Source organism: Ovis canadensis, chromosome 4 (genome assembly GCF_042477335.2).
Source record: "Ovis canadensis isolate MfBH-ARS-UI-01 breed Bighorn chromosome 4, ARS-UI_OviCan_v2, whole genome shotgun sequence".
NCBI lineage: Eukaryota > Metazoa > Chordata > Mammalia > Artiodactyla > Bovidae > Ovis > Ovis canadensis.
The window spans coordinates 128,598,334-128,604,119 of NC_091248.1; positions in this window are offsets into that span (position 1 = coordinate 128,598,334).

A 5,786-nucleotide genomic window follows, 5' to 3' on the forward strand; every position below is an offset into this window, starting at 1 on the left:
CAACTGTGGCTGCGAAGGAAGAGTCTAAACTTCAAGGAGAAGCAAAGAGTCGCCAGGTTTCCCTCAGGAAGTTAGTACCATCTCCCCAGGAAGGGTGGGGGGCGGGGGGCGGGGAGGGAGAGTGGGTGGTGGGGGTGGGCTTTCTAAGAGGAGGACCTCTGCTCCTCAGGGGTGGACTGGTCACAGAGTCATCATCAGGGGCTTCAGGTTTATGCAGACGAACCACTCCAGGGTCCCAGGGAGCTAGTGCGGACCCACCACCCCAGCCAGGCACACGCCACAGTCCCCAGCGCAGCCTGGGTCTCCCTGAGGGTCTGAGAACCTTAGCTCAGGCCTTTGCAGCAGCCTCTTCTCTCCAGCTCTCTGCTGCCTCCATGTGGCGTCCTCAGGAAGGGCTCGCTAGATGGCTGCCCTGGTGCCCGCCAGGAGCCCCTTGTGCACAGCCAGCATCTTCCAGGGCCTGAGCCCTGAACACCCCACACCCTGCCATAGCCCCCACCACCACCCCCAAAGACCCAGGTTTCTGCTTTGCAGTCGGGAAGCTCAGCCAACCTCTCCACTCCCAACCCCAATGTGAGTTACAGTCTGAGGGTCAAACCCCACTCCACCCCCACCCCCCACAGCCTCAGGGGAAGGGGGGCCCCAGAGGGCTGCCTGCTCCCCGCTAACCCGCTTCCAGCCTCCCTCCCCTCCTTTCCCCTCAGCTCCCCACCCAGGTTTGCCAGCAGGCGGGAAGGAAGCTGCTCATAGCGGGGAGGGTGGAGCACTTCCACCTCACACTGAACAACCCCGGGTTGGGCTATAAAGAGCCAGGGCCTTCCGCTCAGCCCCCCTGCCAATGCCACCAGCCTCCACAGTCCCACAGCCCAGCCCGGACACACGCCCCCACCCCAGCCAGGGCCTTCCCTTCCCCAAGGTCAGGGCATCCCGCCCCCAGCCCCGCAGGGCTTCCTGCTCTGAGGAGGAAGGCAGGAGTAAGGTGGGTTGCCTTCTGAGGGAGCAGGGGGCACCAAGGACCTGGCTTAATCACCCACCGAAGGGTCTCTCACCCTCATGGATCAGGAATGATGGGGGCTGGGGGCTGGGGGCTGGCCTCCCCAGGGGCAGAAAACACAGCCACTGTCGGGGCTGGGGATCCCAAACTGATCCTCTCCAAAGTCCATTCCTGCTCAAAATCCCAAGTAAGTTAAGAGAGCCAGTGGGAATTTGCTGTATGACTCAAGGAACTCAAGCAGGGGCTCTGTAACAACCTAGAGGGGTGGGATGGGGAGGGAGATGGGAGGGAGGTTCAAGAGGGAGGAGACAAGGCTGATTCATGCTGATATTTGGCTTCCTCCTTGGAAGGCAAGCTATGATCAACCTAGACAGCATATTAAAAAGCAGAGACATTACTTTGCCAACAACGGTCTGTCTAGTCAAAGCTATGGTGTTTCCAGTCGTCGTGTATGAAGGTGAGAGTTGGACTATAAAGAAAGCTGAGCACCGAAGAATTGATGCTTTTGAACTGTGGTGTTAGAGAATACTGTTGAGAGTCCCTTGGGCTGCAAGGAGATCCAACTAGTCTATCCTAAAGGAGATCAGTCCTGGGTGTTCACTGGAAAGACCGATGTTGAAGCTGAAACTCCAATACTTTGGCCGCCTGATGGGAAGAACTGATTCATTTGAAAAGACCCTGATACTGGGACAGATTGAAGGTGGGAGGAGAAGGGACAACAGGATGAGATGCTTGGATGGTATCACCGACTTGATGGACATGAGTTTGAGTAAACTCCAGGAGTTGGTGATGGACAGGGAGGCCTGGCGTGCTGCAGTCCATGGGATCGCAGAGTCTGACACGACTGAGCAACTGAACTGAATTGAACTGGTGGCTGATTCATGTTGATATTTGGCAGAAAACAACAAAATTCTGTAAAGCAATTATCCTTCAATTAAAAATTTTTTTTGAAAAATGAAAATTCTTGGAAATTCCCTGGCAGTCCGGTGGTTAGGACTCCCCGCCTCCACTGCAGGGGGACCAGGTTCAATCCCTGGTTGGGGAACTAAGATTCTGAAAGCCATGCATTGCAGCAAGAAAAAATAAATTAAAATACTCTCCCATCAATGGAAATTTCAACTCTGCGGATTTTGAAATTTTTGTTTTTTCAGCAATTGCTCTTTTTGGGGAGGGGGGGCACGCAACATGTGGGATTTTGGTTTCCTGGACCAGGGATTGAATCCACGACCGCTACAGTGGAAGGGCAAAATCTTAACCACTTGACTGCAAAGCAGCCCAGCAATTACTCTTTAAAAAGCAATTGCTAACCTAGACGGTGGAATTGGGGGAGGACAAGGCGGAGGGGATATGTGTATGGTGGTGGTTTAGTCACTGAATCACGCGACTCTTGCAACCCTGTCGACTGTATCCCAGCAAATTCTTCTGTCCGTGGAATTCTCCAGGCAAGAATACTGGAGTGGGTTGCCATTTCCTTCTCCGGGGGATCTTCCTGATCCAGGGCATTGGCAGGAGGTCTCCTTTGCAGGCAGATTCTTTACCAACTGAGTCACACGGGAAGCCGGATATGTGTATACATATAGCTTATTCACTTCACTGTATGGCAGAAACTAACACAACATTGTAAAGCAATTCTACCCCAACTTCAAAAAAAAAAATGCAGTTGCTAAGAAGGGTAATTAGTCACTTAAACTCATAAGACTTAATGCCCACTGGGGATGGCTAGTAAAGATCAAGGCAGGGTCTGCGGAGAAATGAGAATGACCCCAGCCCAGAGGTAGGAGGGTCAAAGGATCAAGCACGCCAGGGTCTCTGGATGGGAGCTACGACACGTGGGCCAGTGCTGGCCAAAACTCCAGGAAATGCAGCCAAACAGAAGCTCCCCTGCGGTAAAGCCTCACCTCTGGCTTTCACTAGCTCTACTTTTTCTGTCTCCCTTCCTAACACCCCTGCCAGGCTCCCTCTGCCCAGACCAGTTCAGGGTCCCTGGTCCCCACTGTCCATGCAGCGGCACTCCACTGTCCCCAGCCTCCCCGTCCAGAGAAGGTCCCCTCTTGACACCATGACCTTGCCCAGTCCAACCTGCTCCTTCTGCCCACTGAGACCCACGAGCCTCAGCCAGTCTCCTGCTCAGCAGCCCCTCTCCAACTGCCTCGAGAACATAGCTGCCAGCCCCAGACGGATGCAGGCACCTGCAGCTGCACAAGCCAATATCCACAAAGCACCAGCTTGGTGCAGAAGATGCAGGCCTGGTCGGACCCCAGAGGAGCAGCACTTGCCCTGTCCTTCCAGAGCAGCTCAAGTTCATTTAGAAGAGAAGTCTGCCCGGGAACCGCCCCTGGGAGGAACCAGGGCAAGAGATATTCCCAAGGCATGGGGAGCCTGGAGAAGCGGGCTGGTGGAAGCGAGGAAACACAGCAGGGCCGTGCGTCCTCCAGGAAGCACACCCAGAAGGAATTGGAAGCAAAGGGATTCATGCCTGTGAAAGATAACAGGAAGGCGTGGGACAGGACACAGGTCTGACATCTGTGGGAGGAGAGGGGAGGGAGGACTGGATGGGATTGGCCTCGAACCACAGAGAGGCCTGAGATGGTCTCAGCAGGCTGACAGGAGCACCGCAGGAAGACGGCCTGGAGACACCTCCCCACCCCCCTGCCGTGGGCAGCAGTGCTGAACCCGCGAACCTCGGGCCCAGGGGCCGTCTGAAGCCCTACAGGAGCAGGTGGTCTTGGTTGGGTGCTGGGCAGCCTCAGGACATCACACCTGCACCTCCTGTCGCAGGTACTCCCCGGGCAGGATGCCTCCGGGGCAGCCATGGCTGGGCCACGAGGAAGGAAAAGAAAGATCCTCCTTAGTCGGAGGGCTAAGGGAGAGGGCATGAGGGTGGCATAAGCAAGGGCCCGGGGGCAGGAGCTCACAAGGACTGTGTGGAAGCCCGTTTGTCTAGAACAGAGGGCTATGAGTGGCACAGGACGGGAATCGAGGTCCCGGGGCCAGTGTGTCGACCTTGGGTTGAAGGTTTCAGGAAGGGTCAAAGCATGAGGTCAGCCCTGACTTTGAGATGGATCTGGCGGCAGTGTGGAGCGCAGATGGGAGGGGAGACCTCGAGGTCAAGAGTCCACAGGGAAGGGCTGTGGTCAGGGCTGCAGGCGAGAGGTCGTAATGACTTCAGCATCTGTGGCTCGTTGCCGCTTTGTCCCTGGGGAGGCCAGTCACAGCTGTTAGCTGGAATCTGGAAAAAGGAACCATTCTCAGTCATGTGCATTGTAGGTGGTGGCTACATGGGAGCCAGAAATGGGGTCCATCTGCTTCCGCCCTGGTGGGGAGAATGTCTGAGAGGTAGGGGCCTGACCCCCGTCTGTCTCCTGCCTCTGGAGGCAAGTTGGGTGGGGCCTCGGGTTCCAGGGCCAGTGGAAGGGTGGGCGGGGGGGACAGGCCTCATACTTCTGAATTCACCTGCCCCCTGGCCGAGAGAGGGGCAGCAAAGTTTCTGGGAGCCCAGGAGGTCAGGGTTGTCTGGGCACACAAGGCCCCCCTCACCCTCTTCCCTGCAGACTGGCAGACCCCACCTTCTTGGTGTGACCCCAGAGCTCGCAGCACGGCCCGTTCCTTCCGGTTGGTCCGCCTGCGCGCCCCCCACCCAGGCCCGCACCCATCATATCTTCCACTGCTTTTCGAAGGAGCTCAGCCAACACAAATCTACATGTTTGTTTGTCTGCCTGTCTGCCTCTCCCGGTCTCTGCCCATCCCAGTCGCTCAACCTCTGTTTCTTTGTCGCAGTTTCTCTTGGTCTGCGTGGTCTCAGATCCACAAGGCTGGAACCCCTGTAGATGCTGAAGCCCCAGCTTACGGCCCTTCTCCAGCCCCTAGATGGCTTAGAACTACAAACCCCAGCATGCACTATGGCTCATGGTGTCTGAGGAGTGCCTGAGTACACCACCTGCATCCTGGGAATCGTAGTTTCCCTCACCCCGCACGCTTGCCAGGGCTCCACGATCTCCCCAGTGGGCAGTCCCTGCCTCAGCCCTGACCGCTGGGTCTGTCTGCTGACCTACCCCCCACCCCCACCCCCTGGGGAAGCATTCGTCACTGGGTGACGGTGACGGTGGGGGGTGGAGGCCCTGGATCGCAGCTTCCTGCCCTTTTGTGTCCCCCAACTTGAGTCACAGGGGGCGGCAGGGTGGAGCGGGGGTTCCAGGAAATAGGGGCCGGAAGGGAATGGAATACCCTAATGCCAGACCCAAGGACAAAGGGTCAGTGCCCCCTTGCTGGGCCTGTATCCCCAGGAACCCAAAAGGACTCAACAGTAGGAGTCCAGGAGTGCTTAGATGTCAGCAAGGTGGTCAAGCAGAGCCCTGGGGTGACCCTAGCAGTCCCTGTGGTCACTGAGAGCAAGGCACTCATTGTTACCTGCCGTGGCCACAGTGCCCACCTTCTGCCTGGCGCCTCGGGGCGAGGCCGGCAAGGGCGAGGTGGAAGGTCTCCCTTCTGGTCAGGCACCCCCAGGGTTCTTTCCGGAGCTCTGGCTAGCCCACCTCACCATCCCGCTGCACCCTAGTCCCTGTGCTCCGGCCCCAGGGTTCTGCCAGACACCTGGGTTCCCCCTTACCACCCTCCTTCTCAGAGCGGAACCCAAGCGTCTGGCCCTCCACCCTCTGGGCCAGCGGGCGTGGAGCCGAGGCTCTGGAGCCTCCCGGCCGGGCTAGTTCCTGTCCCATTGTGTGTGTGAGGGACGGGGCGGGGCGAGGGCCCCCTCCTACTGCCCCCTCCCCTTCCTAAGGAAAAGGCCAGAGGC